Source organism: Macrotis lagotis, chromosome X (assembly GCF_037893015.1).
Source record: "Macrotis lagotis isolate mMagLag1 chromosome X, bilby.v1.9.chrom.fasta, whole genome shotgun sequence".
NCBI lineage: Eukaryota > Metazoa > Chordata > Mammalia > Peramelemorphia > Peramelidae > Macrotis > Macrotis lagotis.
In genome coordinates, this window is record NC_133666.1 from 95,945,823 (window position 1) to 95,962,234 (window position 16,412).

Consider the following 16,412-nt stretch of genomic DNA (forward strand, 5'->3'; position numbering starts at 1 on the left):
GCCAGAAGGACACAATTCAAATATCATGGAGCTGCGGTCAGGATCACACAGGATTTAGCAGCAACTACATTAAAAGCTAGTAGGGTTTGTAATATAATATTCCACAAGGCAAAAGAGCTCAGAATGCAACCAAGAATCAACTACCCAGCAAGGCTGAATGTCCTCTTCCAGGGAAAAAGATCAACTTTCAGTGAACCAGGGAAATTTCAAATGTTCCTGCTGGAATGGCCAGAGCTGAACAGAAAGTTTGATCTTCAAATACAGGACTCAGGTGAAGCATAGAGAGTGGAGGAGAAGAGGAAAATATGAGGGACTTAATGAGATGATGAACTACATGAATGGCTGTACAGAAAAATGATACTGATAATACTCATGAGAAACTTTTCATTTAATAGAGCAGGTAGAAGGAGCTTTTATAGATGAAGCACAGGAGAAAACTGAATTTGAAGATATATTGTGGTGTAAAAATGAAGTCAATAGATAAAAGGGAAATGTAATGGGAGAAAGAAAAAGGAGAGGAGGGATAGGCTAAGATATTTCATATAATAAGATTTTTTTATTACAATGAGCTATTGCTATGGAAGGGGGGAAGGCAAGGGGGAATGAGGGAACCTTTGCTCTCATCAGAGGTGGCTAGGAGAGGAAACAGCATATATATTCAATGGGGTATAAACATCTAGAGTAGGGAGAGAAAGGGGACAGGGGGAGGGTGGGGGATGCGAGTAATTTTTTTTTCTTTCCTCTACTTTATTGCTCATGCAGGTCTATATTTTTTTGGGGGGGAGGGGGTATTATGTTTACTCTTAAACAAGAATATTTTAGTAATGTATAAAAAAACATCATTTTTATTTTGCTTGTAACAATTCAATTCCTTTGCTTTCCTGTTCCAGTGCTTCTTGGGCAATTTTCTTTTGTGATTTACTGAAATTTGTATTTTAGATTTTTGTTTTAGTGTGTTTTTCTGGGAAACTGCTAACTATATGAGATCATTCCTTGAAATCAAATTCCAGGTCACTTATTTTTGTTGTAAACATCTAGGTAGAACAATGACTAGAATATTAGCTGTGGGTTCAAATTCTACCTCTCATATATTGGCCGGGACCCTTAACCTCTCAGTACTTTAGACAACTCTGCAAGAATATAAATTGCAAAGTAGGTACTTATCTGGGCATTTCCTATATTAATGAAATTATAGATTTAATGCCTGGTCTTGTCCTTAAGCATCAGCATGATATGTGATCATTACCTTTTTATTCTTTTTTTCAGGGCAATGGAGTTAAGTGACTTGCCCAAGGTTACACAGCTAGGTAATTATTAAGTGTCTGAGGCTGGATTTGAATTCATGTCCTCCTGACTCCAGGGCCAGTGCTCTATCCACTGTGTACCTAGCTGCCTCAGATATGTGATTATTATTGCAGATAGAATTTTGTGAGGCGAATATAAAGAGAAGAAAGTAAAAAATTCTGTGATCCTATCCAGGAAGACATTTGTTGTTTGGGGTTCTTCTGATTTTTGATGAAATGTGAGACTATTAGGTGATACAGTAGCTGTGGACTTGGAATTAGACACCTTTGAATCATGAACTAGTCATTAATTAACTAAATGTTCAAATAACTGCTCTCAACTTCCATTTTCTCACCTTTACAATAAGAATATTAATAGCATCTTACCTCACAGTGTTGTGGATCAAATGAAATCATATATGTACAAAAAGTATATAGCAAACCTTAAAGCACCATAAAAATGCTTGTTGGGTTGGTTCAACTTTCTTGTGACCCCTTTTGGGGTTTTCTTGGCAAAGAAATTTAGTTTGCAAATTCCTTCTCCAGCTCATTTTACAGAATGAAGACACTGAAGTAAATGAGGTGAAGTTACTTGTTCAGATCACACAGTAACTAATGTCTGAGGTCAAATTTGAACTCAGGTCTTCTGGTTACTCTATTGTTATTTGTAGAAATTGCATGTAGTGCTGAATTTTGCTGGGTTTTCACTTTATTTAATAATGATTTATCATGGCTTTTTAAGTTTTATTTCCTCCATTTTCTTTTTCAGATAGTACAAGTTTTCTCAGTTTCTCTTCACTGAGAGATAAAATATCTCTTCTTTCAATTCTTTTATTAATCTTTCAGACAACTCTGAGGGTTCCTGTTGCTCTTCTGATCTCTTTTAGGGTTTCTTATTATAGTTATTGCAGAATTACTCTTCTTCTGGACAGTTTTACAGACATTCTCTTAGCTTTTTAAAGCATTTTTTGTGCATTGAAAAACAATTTTACTGATTTTTTTTACCAATGTAATCATTTTTTCAATAGCATCTACCCAAAAGAACCTTTCCTTGTAAAAAAAAAAATTAGAGCTAATCAAAACAAACACATTGACATGTCTCAGAGCCTCATTCCATATCACCACCAAAATGAAAGCCTAGTTCCTCTTCACAAAATAAAAGATGAATGTTTTATCATACGTTACTTAGATTTAAAATTGATCACTGTATTTGTAGAAGAGTCAGAGAGAAATCAAGTGGTGCCAATAAGATCATAGATTTAAGGCAATGGACTATAACATCATCTAATCTACTATTGTTGTTGACTCATTTCACTTGTGTCTAATTCTTCGTGACCCCCTTTGGGTTTTTGGTGGGGTTTTTTGGCAAAGATATTGGAGTGGTTTGCAAATTCCTTCTCTAAGTTCATTTTACAAATGAGGAACTGAGGCAAAAAGCATTAGGCTCACACAGCTAGTAAGATCTGAGGTGGAATTTAGGTCACAAAGATGTTTTTCTGATTCCAAGCTCAGTGTTTAGTCATTACATCTAGTCTGTCTGACCCCCCCCCCCAATTTTGTAGATGAAAAACTCAGGCATTTAGTGGGAATCATAGGGAAGCAAGAGAGAGCAACACTTGAGAGCATGTTCAACAGAGAGCAGCATTTTGATTATCAGTAAAAGATCCTAGAAGTTTTGAAGTATTGAAGAACTAATTTGCCCTTCCATGCATGTGCCCTTATCACACAATGTTCCTTGTGTGTTGATACTCCAACCATTTCCTACTAGGGTTCATTCTGCTCAGTGAATGAAGTGAACATATTTACAGTAAGAGAAAATTCAAAGTTAATGTAAGAAATGTTATGTGTTTCATATATTGATGGCCATTGCATGTCTCCTCTGATAACTCTTCATATATTTTGACCAATTCTCTACTGGGGACTCATGGTATTTTCATTCTGGTTGGCACTTTTTTTGCTTGCTTAATTTCTAAGACTTTCTGATAGTTTTGCTGAGGGGATGATGCTTTTTTCCTCTTTCTTTTCTTTTGGTTCTTGTTTAAATTATTTGGTTCATTTCTTGCCTTTTTTTAATTTTGAAAAAGGGCTGAACATAGACACAAAGGCAATGGGGCCAAGTGACTTGCCCAGGGTCACACAGCTAGGCAATTAATAAGTGTCTTAGGTCGTTTTTGAACACCACTCCTCCTGACTCCAGGGCCAGTGCTCTATCTACTAGCTTCCCCCGATTTGAATCTGTTTTTAGAGAAGTTAAGGGAGATGACTATTGCATTTCTCTCCTCATGGAGACATACTGAACTGTAACCAAGCCTTAACTCTTCTACTTTTCCCTCTTTGTATTTCCCTTGGATATTTTAGAAGAAATAATAAATGTTTGTTGTCTGAAATCATGAATCCCTTGGTCAGGTTGAATTAACTCCAGTGGAAGTTCCTGATTTAAAGAAAATATGACCAACAGAAGTTCAGTCCTCTAACTAGTTTGCCAGAAAAAAAAATGAAAAATAAAAAAAAATGAATTGAGAGGAAACTGCACAAATTGATTCAGATTTCAATGTTTAAATCCTCCCAGTAGAGTATGATAGTAGTTATTATTGATGCTTAAGTTTCTGTAAGCATAAGTTACAGAATCTTATTTTAACTCTTTGGATCAACATGTCCTGGCGAAAGCCTTTTGTTTTTAGCATTTCTTTTATGTGAAGGCAATAAATACCTATCCCTTATCTGATTTACATTGTACAACGAATAGTTTTCTATTCCTTACTCTAGGGAGATACTAGACATGAGCCAAAACTCATCTATAAGTAATTTTCTTCTCAGCACCACACTAAGGGTGTAATGAGCTAACATGTGAGAAGAAGAGAAGCCAGACCCTTCTTCTAGGTGGTTAGTCTGCCCCAGTACTAAACCCAGTCTGGGACATGTTCAGGGGTTCAAGCAGAAGAGCCTTTTAGAGAAGAGAGGACAGAGATTCCCAACTCTTCTGTGCCAAGTAGTGTTTTTTATTTGCTACACATTGATTATTCCCTATTTCCGTTTTATTTGTTGTGTTTTGATCATTTTTTAAATTGCGTCTTAGACATGGTTTTGTGAGAATCAATCCTTTGTGTTCCATTCATAATAATAGTACTGCTGCCAATGAAAAGAAGGAAAGCAAACAGAAAGAGGCTTTGATGAGGATGGCATACATTAAACATTAGCACTGATCCTCTAATTACTCTCACAGGCTAGCACTATGAAGGCTGTCCCTGAGGCACTATGAACAGGGAGATTTAAATTTATGCAAGCAGGTGTAAGAAAAATATTGCCAGGCACCCAAGGCTACCCCTGGAGGGTAATTACTCTGTTCTATACCTTTTGTATGAATCATAATCAAACAAATAAGCAAGCATTATGCAAACCTCAGAGCAAATGTTAATGGAATTAAAACCCTGAATATGAGAAAATGCATGAGGTTCTCTTTTATGAGGTTTATTATGTGCACAGTGTATAGAAAATTTTAACTTTGCGAATTATGTACTACACAATATTTCCTCAGCATTACAGAAACCAAATCTGAGTTGATCACTGACCTATTAGTAGTCTACCTATTAGTAGTCTGCAGAACTTTTCAAACTCTGCAAGCTAGCTCAGTATTCTGTTGATCTTTCATCACCTTGCCACTTAGAATCTCAGAAAGTTAGAACCGAAAGGAACATTATAGCTCATCTGGTCCAATCCCCCCATTTTACAAAGAAAAGAGAAATTCAGGGCAGTGAAGTTATTTACCAAGGGTTATAAAACAATCAATTTGGGAATTAGTGGCGAAGGCAAGACTAGAACCTAAATCTTCTGAATCACAGTACAATGCTCTTTCTTTATTTTATTTTATTTTTATTTTTATTTTATTTTATTTTTTCAATTCTCATTTTGTACAAATGTTTTTTTTTACATTAATAAAATATTCGTGTTTAAGAGTAAACAAAATACCCCTCCCCATGAATATAGATTTGCTTGGCGATAAAGTAAAGGGGAAAGAAAAAAACTAAAATTAAAAAAAATAATAGTAATAATTGTAGGTATGGCCAGGTGGCACAATACATCCAGCCCTGTAGACCCAAAAATCACCCAGCCGTGTGACATGCAAGCCACCCAATCCCCACTGCCCTGCAAAAACCAAAAAGAAGAAAGAAAAGACCCAAAATAAATAAAATAGTAATAATAGTAGGGGTGGCTGGGTGGCAGACAGAGCATTGGCCCTTGAGCCAGGAGCACCTGGGTCCAAATCTGGCCGCAGACACCCAAAGATCACCCTGCTATGTGGCCCCAGGCAGGCCACCCAGCCCCACTTGCCCTGCACCCTCCCCCAAATAATAATAATAATAATAATAATAATAATAATAATAATAAATGTGCTTCAGTCTTTGTTCCAACACCAACAACTCTGTCATGGGTGGATCACATTCTTTATGGCAAGTCCATCACAAAAGTTACTTCCATATTTTTCCAACGTTGCCATTGCTGATTGCAACTCCCTCCTTTCTTATTTCTCCACTACTATGTACTATATTTTCTCTCTCCTTTCACTCTGACTCTGCTGTAGGGTCACTGAGTGGCGCAGCAGACAGATCCCTGGTCCTGGGGCCAAGAAGCCCTGAGCCCCCATACCACCCCTTAGGCCCAGAATCCACCTGGCCTTATGGTCCTGGGCAGGCCATCCAATCCCAGCCCCTTGCAAGAAGTAAAAAAAGAAAATGTGTTATATCTGACCACTGTCCCCCCATGGTCCATCCTCTCCTCCTTTATTCACATCCCCATCCCTTCCCCCTGCTCCCCCCCCTCCTTCTTACTCCAGTTGTCTATACCTCATTGAGTATATTTGCTGTTTCCTCTCCTAGCATCTCTGCTGAGAGCAAAGGTTCCCTCATTGCCCCTTGCCTCCCCCCTTCCATATCATTGCAATAGCTCATTGTAATAAAAAAAATTTTATTATGTGAAATAGCTTGGACTATTCCCCCTCTCCTTTTTCTTTCTCCCATTACATTTCCCTTTTTTTCTATTGACTCCATTTTTACACCATATTTTATCTTCAAATTCAGCTTTCTCCTGTGCTTCAACTATAAAAGCTCCCTCTATATGCTCTATTAACTGAGAAGGTTCATATGAGTATTACCAGTGTCATTTTTCTATGCAGGAATACATGCAGTTCATCATCATTACGTCCCTCATATTTTCCCCCTCTCCTCCACTCTCCATGCTTCACCTGAGTCCTGTATCTGAAGATCAGACCTTCTGTTCAGCTCTGGCCATTCCAAAAAGAACATCTGAAATTCCCCTGGTTCATTGAAAGTCTACCTTTTTCTCTGGAAGAGGACATTCAGCCTTGTTGGGTAGTTCATTCTTGCTGCATTCTAAGCTTTTTTGCCTTCCGGTATATTATATTCCAAGCCCTACGAGCTTCCAATGTAGCTGCTGCTAAGTCCTGTGTGATCCTGACTGCAGCTCCACGATATTTGAACTGTGTCCTTCTGGCTGTTTGTAATATTTTCTCTTTGACTTGGGAGTTCTGGAACTTGGCTATAATATTCCTAGGGGTTGGTTTGTTGGGGATCTCTTTCTTGGGGGGATCAGTGGATTCTCTCCATTTCTCTTTTGCCCCCTGCTTCTAGAATATCAGGGCAATTTTCCTGTAGTAATTCTTTGAAAATGATGTCAAGACTCTTTTCCTGATCATGAATTTCAGGTATTTCAATAATTTTTAAATTATCTTTCCTAAGTCTGTTTTCCATATCAGTTGTTTTTTCAATGAGATATTTCACATTTTCTTCTAATTTTTCATTTTTGTGTTTTGAAGTATTGATTCCTGATTTCTGGTAAATTTATCAATCTCCCTGAATTCTATTCTTTGTCTGAAGGATTTGTTCTCCTCAGAGAGTTTTCTTGTCTCTTTTTCCATCTGGTCAATTTTGCTTTTTAAGGCATCCTTCTCCACAATAACTTTTTGAACTGTTTTATCCATTTGACCTAAGCTGGTTTTTAGCATGCTATTTTCTTCAGTATTTTTTTGCATTTCCTTGACTAAGCTGCTGACTTCATTTTCATGTTTTTCCTGCATCTCTCCTTTCTTTCCCCAGTTTTTCTTCCAACTCCCTCATTTGATTTTCAAAGTCTTTTTTTGAGCTCTTTCATGGCCTGAGCCCAATTTCTGTTTTTCTTGGAGTCTTTATATGCAGGAGCTTGTGCTTCCTCATTTTCAGACTGAGTATGAGTATTTTGATCCTTCTTGGGCTCATATGCAAAATATTTCTCAATGGTCTTCCTCTTGTTTCTCTGCTTGCTCATTTTCCCAGCCTGGGCCTGGTTTTGGGGTGCTTCCTGAGCTTTTGGGACACTCCCACAAGGGTCTGAGTGTGTGCGGCTCTGTCCTCCCTCCTGATCTGTGAATGACCATATGCGCCCCCCTCTGCCACGGGGCTGAGGTGGGGGGGGGGCCTAGACTGCGATCAGGATCTGAATGTGGTCAGAGCCCCAGAGTCCTGTTCCAGGGGCAGAGGAGAGAGCTCTGCAGTCTCTCTTCACTCCCCTCCCTCAGCTCAAGGGGCTCATGCCCTGGGGGCTGCTGCTTACCGGCTCTGCCTGCTTCTGTGTCTGGATCTGGGCTGCCAAAAGACTAAGCTGCTGGCTGCGTGCCCCAAGGGCTGAGATCCATGTGCTTGCTCTGGCAGAGGTCCCCCGCTGTTCCCCTACTTTGTACCCGGTGCTCCCCCGGGGTGCAGCTCAGGAGACTCCCCCACTGCTGTGAGCCACGGCTCCCAGCACCCTGGGGCTGCCTCCGGGAGGCTGAAGTTCTTTGGCTCTGGCGGGCCACCCCTCTGACCCCGGGGAGCAGAGCCTTTCTGCTCTTTTCCAGGTTATCTTGAGTAGGAGAACTGCCTCTCTCGGTCCCTCTGTGGGTTCTGTCTCTCGAAAGTTTAGTTAGAGTCCTTAGTTTCAAGTTTTATCAGAGAGTGAGTAAGACTGGAACCCTTCTTGTCACCATCTTGGTTCCACCCCACCCCCACCCCAATGCTCTTTCAACTACAACTATTTTTTTGCTTGTCCTGGATGGTTGGGTGGGGGGAGAAGCATCTGAATTTGTGATGTAATTAATTTGAAGAATTCAGTGTAGGAGTATTGTTTTTCTTCTGTTATTTCAGTCATGTGCAACTGTTTATGTCCGCATTTAGGGTTTTCTTGGCAAAAATTCTGAAGTGGTTTGCCATTTCCTTCTCCAGCTCATTTTATAGATGGGGAAACTGAGGCAAACAGGGTTAAGTGAACTTGCCCAGTTATACATCTAGTATCTGAGATTGAATTGGAACTCATGAAATTGAGTCTTTCTATCTACTACACCATTCTGTTAGTGCAAATTGGAATCTTTCATAACTGCTAATCTTAAGAGAATTTGTAGTCTTAGAAAGTCACCTGGAGCACTGAGCAAATAAATTTCCCCTGATCACACAGCTAGGATTTATCAGAAGTGGATCTTCCTAACCAAAAAACCAGCCCTCTTTTCCATATTGTGTTTTTTCTTTTAAATTTTTTTATTATTTATTTTTAACATTCATTAAAAAATTTCTTGAGTTCTCAGTTTTCTTCCTCACTTTGTCCCTTTGCCAATCCATTTAGAAGAAGAAATGTGAAAACAGTTTGACATGTGAAAACATACAAACCGTATTTCTGTTGGCTACATTTTTGAAAAAAAAAGAATGAAGAAATTGCAAAAAGTGTTTTTCACTTTGCATTCAAATATCATCAGTTCTCTCTCTGGAAGTAGATAGCATTTTTCATGCTGAGTCCTTTGGAATTGTCTTGGATTATTGTATTGACCAGAATAGAATAGTTTACAGTTCCATCATCAATACAATATAGCTGTTATTGTCTCCTGGCTCTGCTCACTTCACTTTGTACAAGTTGATATGTGTCCCTAAGTTTTTCTAAAATCATTCTCCTTGTCATTTCTTACAGAACAACAGTATTCCATTACAAGCATGTCCACAGTTTGTTTAGTCATTCCCCCACTGATGATCATCCCCTCAGCTTCAAATTCATTTCTATCACAAAAAAAAATTGCTATAAATTTTTCTGTACATATGGGTCCTTTTCCTTTTTCTTTGATGTCTTTGGGATACAGACCTAGTAGCAGTATTACTGATCTAAGATTATATGTGCAGTTTTATAGTCCCTTTGGCATAGCTCCAAATTGTTCTCCAGATTATGTACCATATTGTTTTCAGGTTTGCAAAAACTTTACAGATATAGTATTTTATCCTCACAACTACCGTGGGAGGTAATTGCTTTAATCATACCCATTTCACAGTTGAGAAAAGTGACTTATTCACTCAAACAGTCAGTATGTGCTTGAGGTTGAATTTAAATTTGAGCATTCCTGATTCTAGGCCCAGCTCTCTAGCACTATACCACTTAGCTGCATGTATTTATGCATGTAATATGTGTGCACATGTAAAAATATATGCAAAAATTTGTGCGAGGAATAGCTAGGTGGTACAGAGAACAGAGGACAGAACTTATAGCCAGGAGGGCCTGAGTTCAAATCCAATCTCAGACACTTGATACTTTTTTTTTTAGGTTTTTGCAAGGCAAATAGAGCTAAGTGGCTTGCCCAAGACCACACAGCTAGGCAATTATTAAGTGTTTGAGACCGGATTTGAACCCAGGTACTCCTGACTCCAGGGCCGGTGCTTAACTGCGCCACCTAGCCGCCCCAACTTGATACTTTCTAGGTTGTGTGACCTTGTAAATCACTTAACCCCATTGCCTTACTGCTACTCTTCCCCAAATGTGTGTGTGTGTGTGTGTGTGTGTGACCAATGGACTAAAATAGGAATCCTGGGAGCATCCTTGAGTTCTCTATTTTTAAGTGCCTATGAGTAATTTTAGGAGTTTCTTACTTCCTTTGGTTTATGTTACATCAAGTGAGAACATTAGAATATGGTCCATATTTAGATCTCTACAGAAAAAGGTAAAGGGGTCTTCAGTTTCCATGAAAATAACAAGACAATGGACATAGGACAGACTTTATTTTATCCAAGAGAACACAATAAAAATTGAATCAGAATTCAAAAACAGTTAATACCAGAACATAGACTTGCCATTGGGTTTCAGTGATGATTTTTACATTTTGTATAGGTTTATTATTTCTATTCAGTCATTTGTCAGTCACGTCCAACTCTTTGAGACCCCATTTGGGATTTTCACAGCAAAGATACTGGAGATGTCTGCCATTTCTTTCTCCAGTTCATTTCACAGATTATACAAATAAGAAACTAAGGCAAATGAGGTTAAGTGACTTGCCTAGGGTCACACTGATAGTATGTGTCTGAGGCTGGATTTGAATTCAGGAAGATGAATCTTCCTGGTTTTAGGCCCAATACAGTGTCACCTAGTGCCCATTTTTATATAGTAAGATGTCATCAAAGTCATAATGAAGTCCTTATCCTTTAAACTTATTTAACTGGGTTACAAGGTATTAATCCTGACTAGGTTCCTCTTGGGCTTATCTTCTAAATGCAACTTTCATTTTTTTGGTATTATATAAAGCAAAGAAAATAATCAGAGGTACCCCAATAGACTCACTTAACATTTCCTGGTACTGTTTTGAACATATTACAAAAGTAATTGATTAGAAACAAAGATGGGGATTTTTTAAATAATCTCTAAAATATTCATTATTTCTCCTAACTTGTTCATGAGAGTTATGTTCAGCTATTTTTAGCCAAATTCCTATTGCAAAATCAAACTGTCTCTATTTTGTCAGTTTGTGCTACAAATTCAATACCATAATCAATTTTGTTGCTATGATGATATACCTGTAGCTTGAATTTTGAAAATTTTCTTTATATCTTCTATTTTTACATCAGTCTTATTTCTTTGTATTTATCCTTCTCTACTCACTTTTCAGTAAGACATCCTTTTAATAAATTGTTTAGCTTCATTATTTTTTTCAGTCATGTCTGACTCTTCTTAGGATTTTCCTGGCAAAGATACTGAAGTGATTTGTCATTTTCTTCTCTAGCTCACTTTACAGATGAGGAAACTGAGGCAAACATTTAAGTGACTTGACATGGTAAGTGACTGAGGCCAGATTTCAAGATTCCAGGTCTAGTACTCTTATCTATTTTGCCACTTTGATACTTTGCTGTTTTTTAACAAATAATAAAAGAGAAAGAAAAGTAAAAAAGGCATTTTAACAAATAATGAAAAAGAAAAGTTTAAAAAAACATTTCGACTAGCCAATTTATCAGCTTAATCTGACAGTAGATGAAATGCTCCAAATCCATAGTTCCTCACCTCTGGAAAAATAAAAAATAAAATTTACTCATCTCTTCACTGGAATCAAATTTGATCATTATTTTATACAATATGCGGTTTCATGGTTCTTTTTTCTCCCTTGAAATCATTTTGAACAATATCTTATTTTGTTCAATTCCAGGAAGAATTTATTATGGTTTCTAGCTTTTTTTATTCTCCTTCTTCTGATTCTAAAAGAATTCATTTGAGAAGGTAACTGTAATCAGTTTCTTATAAAGGATCTCTCACTTGAAGAAAACTTATACTACTATATTCAAATGTAATATGAACTAAAATAAAATATTTGATCCTACTAAAGCTGATTGCAGGTGCAACTAGGAGTCACAGTAAATAGAGCGCCAGCCCTGGAGGCAGGAGTACCTGAGTTCAAATCCAGTCTAACATTTAATAATTATCTAGCTGTGTGACTTTGGGCAAGTCACTTAACCCCATTGCCTTGCAAAAAAAAAACTAAAAAAAGCTGTTTGGATTTTCTGTCTTATACTATTAAAAGAAAACAATTATGCACAAGGAAAATGTTAAAATTGATTAAATATTTTTCCTTCTACCTCACTACCCCTGGAAATCAGAAAGACCTGAGTTCAAATTCTTCTTTAGATACTAATTGTGTGATTTGGAATAAGTCACTTAACTTCTGTTTGACTCAGTTTCTCTAAAGTAGAGATAATCATAGTCCCTGCCTCCCAGTTGTGAAGAGCAAATGAGATAATAAATGTAAAGTGCTTAGAATAGTGTCTGTACATTGTAAGCACTTCAAAGATTTGACTAGGACACTAATTTAGGTGATTTATCCAGGGTTACCCAACCACAGTATTAGGACTTAAACCCAGATCTTCTTGACTTTGACCAGATCTCTAAGCACTACACCTCTCTATTGAGACTTTTCTTTACATTTAAAAGATTTGGGGAGGAAATGGGAAACAAAAGAAAGAGTAAAAGTGAAAAGGTCACAGATAATCCCATTCTTTCCCCCATTCCCACCCCCCTGCCCCCCCAACAGAAAATGTATTTATGATGGCTTGTATCAATTATGGTATGTATTCTTTCACCCATAAAGACTTGGCAAGTAGAGAAATGCTCTGAAGACACCATGAGGGGGAGGAAAAGGAAGGGTAATTAATATATTATGAACATTGCTCTAAGACAAGCCAGATGAAACACAATTTCTTTTTCAATTGTTATTTTGCCATTTCATTTTTGCAGTTTTATAAACCTGTAAGAAGAAAAAGATCAAAAGAGGGGAAATAAAATAATGTAAAAGACAAATTTCCCTGGAGAAGAGGTATTTGTATGAAAGTAGATTTAAATCTTGAATGAAAGGCAAAGTTGACAGACTGTGCAAAAAGGAGATAAAGTTGCAATTCTGTTTTACCTAACAATAATTTACTCTACCTGTCTGTACTTTTTTAAAAGTTTCATTTGTTTGGGGTTTTAGTTTAGATTATTTTTGCATTTTGTGGAAGTTGGGAAAATATAATAAATGTCTTGAGATTTTAAACACAAAGATATGAATATGACTTTATAGGAATCAGTGAAGTTAGGTGAAACTAGACTTTATTATTAAACTGAATTACAATAATGGAAGGGTATGCTCAATTCAGAAGTAACATAACTAACAGAAAGGGATAACATAGCATTGTATAAAAAAAGGCACAGGAGATCCATGTAGAAAGCCAAGCTATGAATCTGAGGATGGGCCCATGGACAAATTGCAATGAAGGAAGAGAGAAACAGAAGCTAAGTTTTTGGATAGGCATTCTATCTACCACCCAGCCAGATGGAGATGATGAATGAATAGTTTCTTAAGAAAAGAATAAAAATGTTATTATAGGATATAATATTGATGGAGACTTCAAATAAACTGTACTAGAAGTCTCATCCCATTAAAAAAACAACCCTGTGATCATCTTGACTTATCTTGTTGATAAATCTGTCTCTTAGAATGTAGGAACAATGATTCAAAGCTTTTGACTTAAATCTGAACAAAAAAGAGAAGCTATTTAGAGAAAGATAAATGATGGAAATCTGAGAGAATTTGACCATGTCATCCTAGAGTTAATCATAAGGAAGGAATAAAACATTGAGAATGGGCAATTCCAAAATTTGGAACTATGCCCAAAGGGCAACAAAAATGTGCATACCCTTTGATCCAGCAATACCACTACTGGTTCTATACCCTGAAGAGATGATGAAAAAGGGTAAAAACATCACTTATACAAAAATATTCATAGCAGCCATGTTTGTGGTGGCAAAGAATTGGAAATCAAGTAAATGTCCTTCAATCAGGGAATGACTTAGCAAACTGTGGTATATGTATGTCATGGAACACTATTGTTCTATTAGAAACCAGGAGGGACAGGATTTCAGGGAAGTCTGGAGAGATTTGCATGAACTGATGCTGAGTAAGATGAGCAGAACCAGAAAAACACTGTACACCCTCACAGCCACATGGGGGTAATGATCAACCTTGATGGACACACTCATTTCATCAGTGCAACAATCAGAGACGATTTGGGGCTGTCTGCAATGGAGAGTACCATCTGTATCCAGAGAACAAACTGTGGAGTTTGAACAAACTCCAAGGACTATTTCCTTTAATTTAGAAAAAAAATATTGATATCTTATTGTCTGATCTTGTTATCTCTTATAATTTATGTGTCTTCCTTAAGGATATGATTTCTCTCTCATCACACTCAATTTGGATCAATGTATAACATGGAAACAATGTAAAGACTGACAAATTGCCTTCTGTGGGGGGGGATGGGGGGAGGGAAGTAAGATTAGGGGAAAAATTGTAAAACTCAAAATAAATAAAATCTTTAATGGACAATAGGAAATTCCTAGTAATGGATGATAGAGGAATAAATAAATGAATTAATGATGAAAATATCCTAGATATAAGGGAAGCAATTTTCAAAAAAACTCAGAAAAGGTTAAGTATGAACCCATGGTTAAGGACTCTAAAAGGGAAGTTTACTTAGGAAGAATGAGAGACTCTCAGAAATGAAACACTAAAATATCTATATGTATACCTACCTAATTATGTATATATATATATATGTATATATATACATATGTATGTAGTCATAATATATATGAATACAATTATATAAATTTTAAAAAACAAAAATCAGAAGTGGATAAATGAGTGAAAAACCATGCACTTACTATGGATCAAGCACTGTGCTAGGTTTTGGCAATACAAATAAAAAAAATAGAAGACAGATCCTACATTCTAATGATAATACAAAAGAAGTAGCCAGGGAGAGGCTATGTTACCTTAAAATTTCAGAGAAAGTAAGAGGAGCCCAAGTGGAGTAGATCAACCCACCTTTTCTAGTCACAAGTACAGTATTGATTTCATTAGGATTCCAGAACTGGAAAAGGGATTGGAGCAGAATGGGAATGTTAGTAGACAATGACAAGATGGAAAGATGACCAGTTAGTAAAATGAAGTATGACTTGGATCTCCTAGATATAGTAAACTATGGCAGATATATATTCAGGATAATGGTGGCTAGGGCTGGAGAGTTCTGGGATGCTGTGAAATTACAGTAATCTCTCTCTCTTTTGACACACACACACACACACATATCATAGAAGTAGGTAACTATAAGGAACATCCCATATACTGTCAGACAGTTAATGTATCAATTTTACTGAACTGCTTTCTATGCTTCCCCTCTTTCTTCTTCACTCTTCATTACAAAGAATGGTTTATTGGGTAGGAGACAAAATAAGGTAGAAAGAATGAGGAAACCTTTGGAAACCTTAAAGCACTATACAAGTGCCAGCTATTATGATTATAATTTTCATAATTATAAAAATAAGGAAAATATCTGCAAATGAAGGTGATATAGAAAAATATCAATAAAATAAAAAATTCTATGGTTCCCTATTGATTCTAAGATGAAATAAATTTCTCAGCTTGATACTTATTGTCCTCTTGACTTCCACCTACCTTTCTAGCTTTATTTCAATCAATGGATAATCAATTCACAAACATTTATTAAAAATCTACTTTGACAATGCCAGGAATTGTATTAAGTGCTGAGAATATAAAAAGAGGCAAAAGGTAATACCTGTACTCAAGGAGTTTACAATCTAATGGGAGAGACAAGATGCAAAATATATATATATATATATATATATACACACACACATACACAAAGCACACTATAAAATGACAAATAGGAAATAATTAACAAAGGGAATCTAGTAGAATTAAGATGGGTTGGTGAGTTCAGTACTCAGAACAGAGGAGGGCATGGGGGACAACCAGAGAATGCCCAAAGCGCTTGTGGAAGAGCAGATGAACAGTGTTACTGGATCAAAGAGTATGTGCTGGGGAGCAAAGTATAAGAAGACTGAAATGATGCTAAATTATGATAAGAAAACTGGTTGAAGCTAAGTTATGAAGGAATTGGAATGCTAAACAGCAGTTTCCATTTGCTCTTGGATGCAAAAGGGAGTTGTTGGGGTTTGCTGAGCGGTGGAAAGGAAAGCAGGTATGACAAGGTCAGTTCTGAATTTTAGGAAAATCACATTAGAGGCTTAATGACTGGAGAGGGGAGAGAATTAAGGTGGTAAGACACAACATAATATTGAAATAATCAAGATGATAAAGGGTACAACTAGAATGATGGTAGTCAGAGGAAAGAAAGGGGCATGTTAGAGAGATGTTGCAGAGGGGAAATCAGCAGAATTGGTAACAGCTTGCATACTGTGGAGTGAGAGATAGTGAGGAATCTAGGATACTGCAAGATTGGAAACCTGAGGAAC